This window comes from Aquarana catesbeiana, linkage group LG03 (genome assembly GCF_042186555.1).
Source record: "Aquarana catesbeiana isolate 2022-GZ linkage group LG03, ASM4218655v1, whole genome shotgun sequence".
NCBI lineage: Eukaryota > Metazoa > Chordata > Amphibia > Anura > Ranidae > Aquarana > Aquarana catesbeiana.
Genome location: NC_133326.1, coordinates 558,434,953 through 558,449,858, shown reverse-complemented (window position 1 = coordinate 558,449,858; position 14,906 = coordinate 558,434,953).

Below are 14,906 nucleotides of genomic sequence, written 5' to 3'. Positions count from 1 at the left end.
TGCAAGACCGAGCATAGCCTCTCTATATTCTTGCAGGTCCTCAAGGGCAGGTTCCCCTTCATCAATAGATGAAAAAACAGCGCTCGCAAACAAATAAATTATAATAGAAACTAATTCATGTGTTGCAGCTGCTAGGTAAAAAGTGCTGACACTTTGGTAATATGTAAGAAAAAAGACCTGCGCTGACTCACCAAGTGAACGATTGTGAAAACAATTCAAAAAATATGTGCCTTATAATATTACACAAATACACATTTAGTGAATATTAAATGAAAATATACACAGAAACTGTGCATAAACACACTGCCCAACTGTATGACTAAAAGTAAATTAATAAACATAAATAATAAGGTCTAGATCAATACGTTCGAAATCTAGATCAATTCGTCCAAAAGCTAACCTTTGGACGCTATGCGACTAGACAATCACTAAACTAATAGATAAATAATCCCATATATTCGTGAATAGTAAAGTGAAACTCTATATAGTAGAACTCCAAAAAATGTTTAAATCAAAGATCATACATAACATAAAGTCTATTAGATCACACAGTTCCTTCACAGGAGGATAATCTGTAGACTTCAGGCTAATTCATTCATATGGTAAATTTGAATGACAGACAAGGCTGGTGCCGGAAATGCTTGAGAGGAGACTTTGGGAATCACAAACCTCGCGTTCCACCAAAAGGAGAAGAGAAAACACATAGCATAAAACCTATGACACCGTGAGATCACCTGCGCATAAAAGCGCTACTCACGGTTTAATAAGAAAAATCAAATATTTAGTAATATTATGTAAGCATTTTTTATTTGTCTAGATATCCTGTTGTAATATATTTTATGTCTGTATGGGACAGCAAGCGTTAATGTGATGTCCTATATAGGTTGTATAGATATGCACATTTGTTAGTATGGGGATCGGAGATGTTGTGTCTTCGGTCACTGATTAAAGTTTTTTCAAGTGCAACAGGATATGATGACTTAGGAAGGAATGGGTGATGCTTCATCCATTGGCTGTAATGGGCTGTCACTCACTGAGCGCAGTATAAGTAACTCATGGCCTGAGCTGGATGTTAAGTCTTTGATAACGCCCTGGGGGAGTGGCGAAACGCGTCGACGCAACATCCTGCCCACGCTTGGTAACCCGAGAACCAGTGACATCACTTCCTGGAGTTGGTGGAACGCACGCCGTTCAGCAGCGAACACCGACTTTATCTGAATGCCTGCTCTGCACAGCGGTTCCGTGAGTAGCGTTTTTATGCGCAGTTGATCTCACGGTGTCATAGGTTTTATGCTATGTGTTTTCTCTTCTCCTTTTGGTGGAACGCGAGGTTTGTGATTCCCAAAGTCTCCTCTCAAGCATTTCCGGCACCAGCCTTGTCTGTCATTCAAATTTACCATATGAATGAATTAGCCTGAAGTCTACAGATTATCCTCCTGTGAAGGAACTGTGTGATCTAATAGACTTTATGTTATGTATGATCTTTGATTTAAACATTTTTTGGAGTTCTACTATATAGAGTTTCACTTTACTATTCACGAATATATGGGATTATTTATCTATTAGTCTAGTGATTGTCTAGTCGCATAGCGTCCAAAGGTTAGCTTTTGGACGAATTGATCTAGATTTCGAACGTATTGATCTAGACCTTATTATTTATGTTTATTAATTTACTTTTAGTCATACAGTTTGGCAGTGTGTTTATGCACAGTTTCTGTGTATATTTTCATTTAATATTCACTAAATGTGTATTTGTGTAATATTATAAGGCACATATTTTTTGAATTGTTTTCACAATCGTTCACTTGGTGAGTTGTCAGCGCAGGTCTTTTTTCTTACATATTACCAAAGTGTCAGCACTTTTTACCTAGCAGCTGCAACACATGAATTAGTTTCTATTATAATTTATTTGTTTGCGAGCGCTGTTTTTTCATCTATTTATGTTTCACAAGTCTATCACTTGGTCACAGCAGCTGCAAAATTGTTCAGCCAATTATTAATTAGATCACCATGGAAATTTTTACATTTATTAATAATAGAAGTCTAAATGCGGATGATTTTTTCTCTTCCAATAACGAACAATCAGATACTAACTTAGATTTTAAACATCTCAGGGGCGCCCTTGATAAGCAAGTAAGGACCTGGTGGGACATTTTCTCTCTCAAAAAATATGTGAAAGATAGGATGACCCCAAGGCGCCTGAGATGGGATATTGCCCCAAATGACGGGCTTACAGATAAGGACCTTGAGGATGAGTGGTTTTCTTTCTTTAATGGCATTGAAAGGAAACTTTTGGAAATGCTGATAGCAAGAAAAGAAAGGAAAATGAAATTAATTGAGGCTAATATTAATGGGATCAAATCTAGATTGGGTCCTCTCATCACTTCTGGTGAATGTAAGGACAAATTAAAACAGCTTCAGGAATTTGTAGACAAACTTGATAGAGATACCCAAAAGAAAAAAAAGAAAAAAATTTATTAGAGATACCAATGACTACAAATCCAATAAGGTCTATAAATGGCAAGAAACGGGGGAGGAGCCAAATAATGTATCCAACCCCTCAGAAATAGAGCCAGCCCGAGTATTGGATACTATTAAAACTCCTGTTAGAAAATATGATGGCTCATATAAAGACCATGGTAAAGCCATTGGTAACAGTCAGTTCAATGACTATTATGGTGCATCAGCATCTGGGTATGGTATACCCACTTACAACCGTTTTGAACCTCTTGATTATGACCATCCTTATCCATCCCAAAGGGGACCCTATGGTCAGAGTGGTTATGAACATAGGGGTTCCCACAATCAAAGGGGATATAACAACAGGGAAGGAGGGCATGGTGGACGGCCTTGGGCTTATAATCAGTCTGAGTACCGTCCCCCAGCCAACCGAGGAAGAGGATGGTATCCTAATAACCAAAGAGGGGATTTTCAGAGGAGAGGATCAGGGGGACCACCTTTTACGAGAGGGAGAGGAGCCACAACACCCAGGGGTTGGGGGAGAGATCAGGGCCTACCAGAAGAATGGAGACCATGGTACCCCATGACCCCCCAACCACAAAATTTAGAAAGAAGAGGAGAACAAGAGGATGCAGAGGAGGTAAAAGGAAAGCGAAAAAGAGTAACTTAATGGAAGGGATTTTTAATTTAAGTGATGCCATTTTTTCTCAAGAAGAATTGAAAGTTTTAGATTTGGGTTTAAAGTATGCTATGGAAAAAAATTTGAACAAATTTGATGTGTTCATCGATCTGCAGAAGTTTATTAGGAAAATTAATATTAAAAAACATTTTTCTAACAAGGAAATTTTAGCAAATTCCCCGGAAGAGGAATATTTGCATACAACTTTGAAAAATAACTCTATTTTCAACCCCCAGATCAATAATAACCATTTTGTTGGGGTGTTTAAATCTCTGGTAGAACAGGATTTGGATAATCTTGTTGTCAAACCCCAGAGACGTAAAAAAGATTTAGAAAGAGGTTTGGAGTCACTAATAAAAAACAAAAATATAGTTGTTAGGTCAGCCGACAAGGGAGGGGGGGTAGTAATATTAAATAAAACCGATTATCTAGAAGAATTAAATAGATTAGTAGGAGATCAAGAAACATACGAAAAACTTAAGAACAACCCCACCAAGAAATTTAAGGCCAAATTGAAGAATCTAATCAAAACAGCGACTGAGGAGGGTATTTTGAAGAAAAAAGAGGCCAGATACATCATCCCAGATGCACCACGGGTCCCTGTGATATATCAACTACCCAAGATACATAAGAATCGATGTAAGCCTCCCGGTCGACCGATAGTTAGCGGGATTGGATCACTTTTTTCCAGACTAGGTGAATACCTGGATCACTTCTTACAACCACTGACCAGAAAATACCCTGCTTATCTTAAAGATAGCAGAGAAGTAATCGAACTAACAAATACCTTAACAATAGATGAAAATTGTTTGCTTGCAAGCATTGATGTAAATTCCCTCTATACCAATATTCAACAAGAACATGCATTACAAGCAGTTGATTGGGCCTTGGGGCACACTGGTATGAAATCCAAACAAAAGAAGTTTATTTTGAAAGCTCTTGACCTGGCGATGAGCCACAATTACTTTTGGCATCAAAAAGAGTACTATAGGCAAAAGAAGGGAGTCGCTATGGGCGCTAAGTACGCACCTTCAGTGGCCAATCTGTTCATGAGCTTCTGGGAGGATGAAGCCATCTACCAATCTAACATACCGGAGCTCAGGTTATACAAAAGGTACATAGATGATATTCTAATCATCTGGGCAGGATCACCAGATTCTTTTCTGGAATTCGTGGCCAGGATAGGAACTAATCGGTTCGGTATTTCTTTTTCTGAATGTTTCAGCTACCATCAAATTAATATTCTAGATTTGACATTATTCAAGGAGGGGAAGAAATTACTCACTCGCACCTTTTTTAAGGATGTCGATAGAAATGGGTATATTCCCCTAACAAGCTGCCACCATCCCAGGTGGCTAGGAGGCATCCCAAAAAGCCAACTACTCAGGATTAGAAGGAACTGCAGCAACTTAACCACTTGCCTACCTAATAAGTGTTTTAACCCCTTGATTGCCCCCTTGTTAACCCTTTCACCACTGATCACCGTATAACCGTTACGGGTGACGCTGGTTAGTTCGTTTATTTTTTATAGTGTCAGGGCACCCGCCGTTTATTACCGAATAAAGGTTTAGCCCCCTGATCGCCCGGCGGTGATATGCGTCGCCCCAGGCAGCGTCAGATTAGCGCCAGTACCGCTAACACCCACGCACGCAGCATACGCCTCCCTTAGTGGTATAGTATCTGATCACATCAATATCTGATCCGTTCAGATCTATACTAGCGTCCCCAGCAGTTTAGGGTTCCCAAAAACGCAGTGTTAGCGGGATCAGCCCAGATACCTGCTAGCACCAGCGTTTTGCCCCTCCGCCCGGCCCAGCCCAGCCCACCCAAGTGCAGTATCGATCGATCACTGTCACTTACAAAACACTAAACGCATAACTGCAGCGTTCGCAGAGTCAGGCCTGATCCCTGTGATCGCTAACAGTTTTTTTGGTAGCGTTTTGGTGAACTGGCAAGCACCAGCCCCAGGCAGCGTCAGGTTAGCGCCGGTCGCGCTAACACCCACGCACGCACCGTATCCTCCCTTAGTGGTATAGTATCTGATCGGATCAATATCTGATCCGTTCAGATATATACTAGCGTCCCCAGCAGTTTAGGGTTCCCAAAAACGCAGTGTTAGCGGGATCAGCCCAGATACCTGCTAGCACCAGCGTTTTGCCCCTCCGCCCGGCCCAGCCCAGCCCACCCAAGTGCAGTATCGATCGATCACTGTCACTTACAAAACACTAAACGCATAACTGCAGCGTTCGCAGAGTCAGGCCTGATCCCTGTGATCGCTAACAGTTTTTTTGGTAGCGTTTTGGTGAACTGGCAAGCACCAGCCCCAGGCAGCGTCAGGTTAGCGCCGGTCGCGCTAACACCCACGCACGCACCGTATCCTCCCTTAGTGGTATAGTATCTGATCGGATCAATATCTGATCCGTTCAGATCTATACTAGCGTCCCCAGCAGTTTAGGGTTCCCAAAAACACAGTGTTAGCGGGATCAGCCCAGATACCTGCTAGCACCAGCGTTTTGCCCCTCCGCCCGGCCCAGCCCAGCCCACCCAAGTGCAGTATCGATCGATCACTGTCACTTACAAAACACTAAACGCATAACTGCAGCATTCGCAGAGTCAGGCCTGATCCCTGCGATCGCTAACAGTTTTTTTGGTAGCGTTTTGGTGAACTGGCAAGCACCAGCCCCAGGCAGCGTCAGGTTAGCGCCGGTCGCGCTAACACCCACGCACGTACCGTACACCTTACTTAGTGGTATAGTATCTGAACTGATCAATATCTGATCCGATCAGATCTATACTGGCGTCCCCAGCAGTTTAGGGTTCCCAAAAACGCAGTGTTAGTGGGATCAGCCCAGATACCTGCTAGCACCTGCGTTTTGCCCCTCCGCCCGGCCCAGCCCAGCCCACCCAAGTGCAGTATCGATCGATCACTGTCACTTACAAAACACTAAACGCATAACTGCAGCGTTCGCAGAGTCAGGCCTGATCCCTGCAATCGCTAACAGTTTTTTTGGTAGCGTTTTGGTGAACTGGCAAGCACCAGCGGCCTAGTACACCCCGGTCGTAGTCAAACCAGCACTGCAGTAACACTTGGTGACGTGGCGAGTCCCATAAGTGCAATTCAAGCTGGTGAGGTGGCAAGCACAAGTAGTGTCCCGCTGCCACCAAAAAGACAAACACAGGCCCGTCGTGCCCATAATGCCCTTCCTGCTGCATTCGCCAATCCTAATTGGGAACCCACCACTTCTGCAGCGCCCGTACTTCCCCCATTCACATCCCCAACCAAATGCAGTCGGCTGCATGAGAGGCATTTTTATGTCCTCCCGAGTACCCCTACCCAACGAACCCCCCAAAAAAGATGTTGTGTCTGCAGTAAACGCGGATATAGGCGTGACACCCGCTATTATTGTCCCTCCTGTCAATCCTGGTCTTTGCATTGGTGAATGTTTTGAACGCTACCATTCACTAGTTCAGTATTAGCGTAGGGTACAGCATTGCACAGACTAGGCACACTTTCACAGGGTCTCCCAAGATGCCATCGCATTTTGAGAGACCCGAACCTGGAACCGGTTACAGTTATAAAAGTTACAGTTACAAAAAAAGTGTAAAAAAAAAAAAAAAACACAAACAAAAATATAAAATAAAAAATAATAGTTGTCGTTTTATTGTTCTCTCTCTATTCTCTCTCTCTCTATTCTCTCTATTGTTCTGCTCTTTTTTACTGTATTCTATTCTGCAATGTTTTATCGTTATTATGTTTTATCATGTTTGCTTTTCAGGTATGCAATTTTTTATACTTTACCGTTTACTGTGCTTTATTGTTAACCATTTTTTTGTCTTCAGGTACACCATTCACGACTTTGAGTGGTTATACCAGAATGATGCTTGCAGGTTTAGGTATCATCTTGGTATCATTCTTTTCAGCCAGCGGTCGGCTTTCATGTAAAAGCAATCCTAGCGGCTAATTAGCCTCTAGACTGCTTTTACAAGCAGTGGGAGAGAATGCCCTCCCCCCCACCGTCTTCCGTGTTTTTCTCTGGCTCTCCTGTCTCAACAGGGAACCTGAGAATGCAGCCGGTGATTCAGCCAGCTGACCATAGAGCTGATCAGAGACCAGAGTGGCTCCAAACATCTCTATGGCCTAAGAAACCGGAAGCTACGAGCATTTTATGACTTAGATTTCGCCAGATGTAAATAGCACCATTGGGAAATTGGGGAAGCATTTTATCACACCGATCTTGGTGTGGTCAGATGCTTTGAGGGCAGAGGAGAAATCTAGGGTCTAATAGACCCCAATTTTTTCAAAAAAGAGTACCTGTCACTACCTATTGCTATCATAGGGGATATTTACATTCCCTGAGATAACAATAAAAATGATTAAAAAAAAAAAAAAATGAAAGGAACAGTTTTAAAATAAGATAAAAAAGCAAAAAAATAATAAAGAAAAAAAAAAAAAAGAGCACCCCTGTCCCCCCTGCTCTCGCGCTAAGGAGAACACAAGCGTCGGTCTGGCGTCAAATGTAAACAGCAATTGCACCATGCATGTGAGGTATCACCGCGACGGTCAGATCGAGGGCAGTAATTTTAGCAGTAGACCTCCTCTGTAAATCTAAAGTGGTAACCTGTAAAGGCTTTTAAAGGCTTTTAAAAATGTATTTATTTTGTTGCCACTGCACGTTTGTGCGCAATTGTAAAGCATGTCATGTTTGGTATCCATGTACTCGGCCTAAGATCATCTTTTTTATTTCATCAAACATTTGGGCAATATAGTGTGTTTTAGTGCATTAAAATGTAAAAAAGTGTGTTTTTTCCCCAAAAAATGCGTTTGAAAAATCGCTGCGCAAATACTGTGTGAAAAAAAAAAATGAAACACCCACCATTTTAATCTGTAGGGCATTTGCTTTAAAAAAATATATAATGTGTGGGGGTTCAAAGTAATTTTCTTGCAAAAAAAAATAATTTTTTCATGTAATCAAAAAGTGTCAGAAAGGGCTTTGTCTTCAAGTGGTTAGAAGAGTGGGTGATGTGTGACATAAGCTTCTAAATGTTGTGCATAAAATGCCAGGACAGTTCAAACCCCCCCCAAATGACCCCATTTTGGAAAGTAGACACCCCAAGCTATTTGCTGAGAGGCATGTCGAGTCCATGGAATATTTTATATTGTGACACAAGTTGCGGGAAAGAGACAAATTTTTTTTTTTTTTTTTTGCACAAAGTTGTCACTAAATGATATATTGCTCAAACATGCCATGGGAATATGTGAAATTACACCCCAAAATACATTCTGTTGCTTCTCCTGAGTACGGGGATACCACATGTGTGAGACTTTTTGGGAGCCTAGCCGCGTATGGGACCCCGAAAACCAAGCACCGCCTTCAGGCTTTCTAAGGGCGTAATTTTTTGATTTCACTCTTCACTGCCTATCACAGTCTCGGAGGCCATGGAATGCCCAGGTGGCACAAAACCCCCCCAAATGACCCCATTTTGGAAAGTAGACACCCAAAGCTATTTGCTGAGCGGTATAGTGAGTATTTTGCAGACCTCACTTTTTGTCACAAAGTTTTGAAATTTAAAAAAAGAAAAAAAAATTTTTTTTTTTGTCTTTCTTCATTTTCAAAAACAAATGAGAGCTGCAAAATACTCACCATGCCTCTCAGCAAATGGCTTGGGGTGTCTACTTTCCAAAATGGGGTCATTTGGGGGGGGTTTGTGCCACCTGGGCATTCCATGACCTCCGAAACTGTGATAGGCAGTGAAGAATGAAATCAAAAATGTACACCCTTAGAAATCCTGAAGGCAGTGATTGGTTTTCGGGGGCCCGTACGCGGCTAGGCTCCTAAAAAGTCCCACACATGTGGTATCCCCGTACTCAAGAGAAGCAGCAGAATGTATTTTGGGGTGCAATTCCACATATGCCCATGACCTGTGTGAGCAATATATCATTTAGTGACAACTTTGTGCAAAAAAAAAAAAAAAAAATTGTCACTTTCCCGCAACTTGTGTCAAAATATAAAATATTCCATGGACTCAACATGCCTCTCAGCAAATAGCTTGGGGTGTCTACTTTCCAAAATGGGGTCATTTGGGGGGGGGGGGTTGTGCCATCTGGGCATTTTATGGCCTTCAAAACTGTGATAGGTAGTGAGGAGTAAAATCAAAAATGTACGCAGTGATTGGTTTTCGGGGCCCCGTATGCGGCTAGGGTCCCAAAAAGTCCCACACATGTGGTATCCCCATACTCAGGAGAAGCAGCTAAATGTATTTTGGGGTGCAATTCCACATATGCCCATGGCCTGTGTGAGCAATATATCATTTAGTGACAACTTTTTGTAATTTTTTTTTTTTTTGTCATTGTTCAATCACTTGGGACAAAAAAAATGAATATTCAATGGGCTCAACATGCCTCTCAGCAATTTCCTTGGGGTGTCTACTTTCCAAAATGGGGTCATTTGGGGGGGGTTTGTACTGCCCTGCCATTTTAGCACCTCAAGAAACGACATAGGCAGTCATAAATTAAAGGCTGTGTAAATTCCAGAAAATGTACCCTAGTTTGTAGGCGCTATAACTTTTGCGCAAACCAATAAATATACACTTATTGACATTTTTTTTATCAAAGACATGTGGCCAAATACATTTTGGCCTAAATGTATGACTAAAATTGAGTTTATTGGATTTTTTTTAGAACAAAAAGTAGAAAATATCATTTTTTTTTCAAAATTTTCGGTCTTTTTCCGTGTATAGCGCAAAAAATAAAAACGGCAGAGGTGATCAAATACCATCAAAAGAAAGCTCTATTTGTGGGAAGAAAAGGACGCAAATTTCGTTTGGGTACAGCATTGCATGACCGCGCAATTAGCAGTTAAAGCGACGCAGTGCCAAATTGGAAAAAGTGCTCTGGTCAGGAAGGGGGTAAATCCTTCCGGGGCTGAAGTGGTTAAATGATTTCAACTCCCAAGCCAGTGTCATTCTAAAAAGGTTCCAAGAAAAAGGTTACAGTCAAAAAAACCTAGAGAGAACAAAACAAATGGTTGGGGAAATGGATAGAAATGATCTGTTTAAGCCAAGAGAGAAAGAAGCACGTAACTACAATCTGTCCTTTCTTACTGGATTTAACAGGCAGTACCGTGATTTCGAGAAAATTGTTAAGAGACATTGGCCCCTCCTTCTTCGGGACAATGACCTGAGGAAGGTTTTGCCAAAACAGCCAAATTTTGTCTATACCAAACCCCCCACGCTAAGGCTCCAGCTAGCGCATAATGTCATAGACCCCCCTAGAAAGGTATGTACCTTTCTAGACAGTGTGGGGTTTTTCAGTTGCGGTAGATGTGTAATGTGCAAAACTTCTAAATTCCGCAGACGGAAAACCACCCATTTTAGTTCTTTGGTGGATGGTAGATCATATGAAATTAAAAAATTCATAACTTGCAGCACCACACATGTCACTTACCTTTTATCTTGTCCTTGTAATCTTCAGTATATAGGAAGAACTACAAGACAATTGAGGGTAAGGCTCCAAGAACATGTGAACAGGATAAAAAAGGGGTATAAGTTTCATGGCCTTTCCAATCATTTCAGGTTGTTTCACAACAAAGACCCGAGTCTGCTCACTTTTTGTGGGATCGATAGGGTTGAGAAGCACTGGCGAGGTTCCAATCTCAGGCAAAATATATCGCAAAATGAAACCCAGTGGATACATAGATTACGCACCTTGAACCCCCTGGGCCTGAACATTGAGGTAGACCTTAACTGTTTTTTATCCAACTGGTAGCTCCAATTTTTCTTATCATAAGTCTTTTGTATATATAGTTTTTTGGGATCTTTTCCATTTTTGAATGGTCCATCTATATATATATACAATGGAATATAATTTCCCCTGTCATAAATATAGCAACTAGCAGGGTATGGCACGTTTTTAGTACAAGGAACTGGTTATTACCTTCATTTTATTTTCATTTTAATTTAGCCAGTTTTATTTTTATTTTTATTCAAAACATTTTTTTAATTGCTAATTTTTATTCTATTTTTATTATTGCCTATTATTATTTTTTCATTAAAGATATGTCTGTTGTAAGGTTTAATAAGAAAAATCAAATATTTAGTAATATTATGTAAGCATTTTTTATTTGTCTAGATATCCTGTTGTAATATATTTTATGTCTGTATGGGACAGCAAGCGTTAATGTGATGTCCTATATAGGTTGTATAGATATGCACATTTGTTAGTATGGGGATCGGAGATGTTGTGTCTTCGGTCACTGATTAAAGTTTTTTCAAGTGCAACAGGATATGATGACTTAGGAAGGAATGGGTGATGCTTCATCCATTGGCTGTAATGGGCTGTCACTCACTGAGCGCAGTATAAGTAACTCATGGCCTGAGCTGGATGTTAAGTCTTTGATAACGCCCTGGGGGAGGGGCGAAACGCATCGATGCAACATCCTGCCCACGCTTGGTAACCCGAGAACCAGTGACATCACTTCCTGGAGTTGGTGGAACGCACGCCATTCAGCAGCGAACACCGACTTTATCTGAATGCCTGCTCTGCACAGCGGTTCCGTGTGTAGCACTTTTATGCGCAGGTGATCTCACGGTGTCATAGGTTTTATGCTATGTGTTTTCTCTTCTCCTTTTGGTGGAACGCGAGGTTTGTGATTCCCAAAGTCTCCTCTCAAGCATTTCCAGCACCAGCCTTGTCTGTCATTCAAATTTACCATATGAATTAATTAGCTTGAAGTCTACAGATTATCCTCCTGTGAAGGAACTGTGTGATCTAATAGACTTTATGTTATGTATGATCTTTGATTTAAACATTTTTTGGAGTTCTACTATATAGAGTTTCACTTTACTATTCACGAATATATGGGATTATTTATCTATTAGTCTAGTGATTGTCTAGTCGCATAGCGTCCAAAGGTTAGCTTTTGGACGAATTGATCTAGATTTCGAACGTATTGATCTAGACCTTATTATTTATGTTTATTAATTTACTTTTAGTCATACAGTTTGGCAGTGTGTTTATGCACAGTTTCTGTGTATATTTTCATTTAATATTCACTAAATGTGTATTTGTGTAATATTATAAGGCACATATTTTTTGAATTGTTTTCACAATCGTTCACTTGGTGAGTTGTCAGCGCAGGTCTTTTTTCTTACAGGTTCCCCTTCATCGCCAAACACAAAATGATCTGTAAGGCTCTCCCACAGCAATCCAGGGCCTCCAAAGTCATATCCCTCCGGAGAGCATTCTGTTGTCTCCCCTAAATATCCCTCCTCTGAGTGCCATTGCAGAGCTCGATAACTATTGTCCAGCTCTATCTCCTGCTGGACCAGCCTGTCCAACTCAGTCACCCATTGCTCCTGGGGCCGCTCTCCCAGGAATGCCATCCGCAATGCCCGTTGGTCACTGGCCCGTTGCTCTTGGGTTGGAAAGCACTTGCCCTGTTTTATACCAGCGAGCTGGAGGGCTCCAATCCAGAGCTCCACCCAAATTTGCTGCCTAAGCTCCAGGTATTCATCCTCAGACACAGTCCTGGTGTATGTTGAAAGGATGATCCGCAGCAGCCCCGGGAACTCTGATGCCAGGTCCATATCTCCGCTGGGGTGACTGAAGTCTGCTATCCTGATCTTGGATCCAGGTGGAGGTTTAGATTTCTCAGACTGCCGGAAGCTTCCCGCTGCTTGCCACCAATGTCACGGAACGTCCCACACTCCACTTGAGTGCTTCCATCAGTATACCACTTCCTTGTAGTCTGGATACAGATATCAGATATTCCAAAAGCTTCCAAGCACAAAACAAGGCGACACTTGCTTCACTGCTAACATGGACTATTTTATTTAGAATCAAAATTACAAGACTTTATATGCCGTTGGAACCTCCTCTAACAATACAACTGTAACCTAATTAACATGAGCTAATTATCTAATCCTTTATACAGCCTAGGTAACTGAGACATGACCTTTTGCCCAGACTTGTGGTCACCGAGCTTCACACAGTAACAGAGTTAATTAACACAAACAACAATGGGTGAAAAGACTCTTAGAGCCACACTAGACTTATTTACAATAAACACATTATAGCAGACAACAGACAGGTAGCTGGAATTGATGACATTAGCATTTAACAGTAGGAGTCCCAACGGTATGAATCAGTCACCATTCTAATATGGCATATAAAGGGTTCCCAGAGTCTGTGTGTTTTGGGGGGACATGGAGCTGAATCCAAAGTAACACCAACCCCAGGGTCCCCAGGCATACAGCTCACAGAGAGCACCATTCCCCCAAATGCCAGGGTCCATAATCAGTGGGCAAGAGGCTTGCGTTCAGTCCCCTCCAATAGCCTCTGTCCCGGGTGAGTCTGTCACAGGTACGTGGGGACCAAACCATTGGGTTGGTGGTCACCGTCAGGACACTGGGTTCTTGAAGACACTGGGAGACATTGGGTTGACATTCATCTCCTTTCAACGAGTTGTTGGGCTGAGCTTTCTTCCGCTTCTTTTCCCTTTCCATCTTCATGTTGGCTGCTTCATTAGTTTCCTCTATGAGTACTTCATCTGAAATGGAGGGATCGTCCAAGTACTGCCTTAATTGGAACTTGATGTAATCACTTCTCAGTCCTGTACTCACTGACCTTAAGAATTTCTTTTGTATCAGCTCAGTCCCAAGGTGTTCATCCGAGTCCTCTCCCTGTGAGACTAACAACAGGCGGTCCTTCAACTCAATAGCCCTGAACAGGAAATTCTGAGGAGTTTCTCTACTGTCCTGTGCCATATTTATCAGTTGGTGATACAGTTCAGAAGCATTTTCCTCCTTGTAATGGCTTTTTAATATTCTCCTTAGCTGTACTAGGGTCAAGCCATTCTTCATCTCCAGCATACTCCTGAGACTTAGGCCGGGGCTAATTGCTTTAACTACAGCTTCCACAATCTCGGGTTCAGGATACCCTCTGTGAAATCCCACGTCGATCTGATGCATTAAGTTTGAGTAAGACAGCTTGCCTTTCTGTCCCTTTTCACCTATCTGACCTTCAAAATCCTTCCTGATCGTCACCTCTGGCAGGTTACCACGTGGAAGTCTCTGCATGACCGAAACAGGTCCTTGTTTTGGATGACTGTCCCTTGGACTCTTGCTCTAATGCCTCGTACACACGTTCCGTATATCGTACAACCGATCGTACGACCATTCTCACTTAATAGTCGCAAGTAAAAATTGAATAGCTAAATAAAGTCACGAAAATTCTCGTACGATAGACAAATAAATCGGAAGTGATGTCATGTGTTGTAATGTATTTGTATTGTATTTTCGGACGACAACTATACTGACTAAACGAATATTGCACGATCTGGATTCGTACAAGGAAAATTTTCGTGTATGTCCGATCGAATAATATCGGATGAACGGTCGTGATTGGCTGTCGAAAATAGTGTACACACAATCTGAATATCGTACAATCCTTCCTCGTGTGTACGGGCCATTGGTATTTAGCTCTCTGATCTGCTGCGCCATCAGTCTGGAGGTCTCCTGGAACCCCTTTTGTATACCGTGATACTGTTGCTTCAACTCGACTAATGGCTGCCCCGGTTGGGGATTTCTCTTTTTCTTCGTGAAGGGCTCTGCCCCACTTTTATTCGGAGTTGACTGGAAATGGACTTTGTTGGGCGCTATCTCTGATTGTCTGGAGCTGGTAGGGCTTTCACCTGGACCCTCAGGATGGGTTAGGCAAAACTTTGTTTTATTAGCAAGTTGTATCCTTGTACCTTTGAAGTTTTCTGGA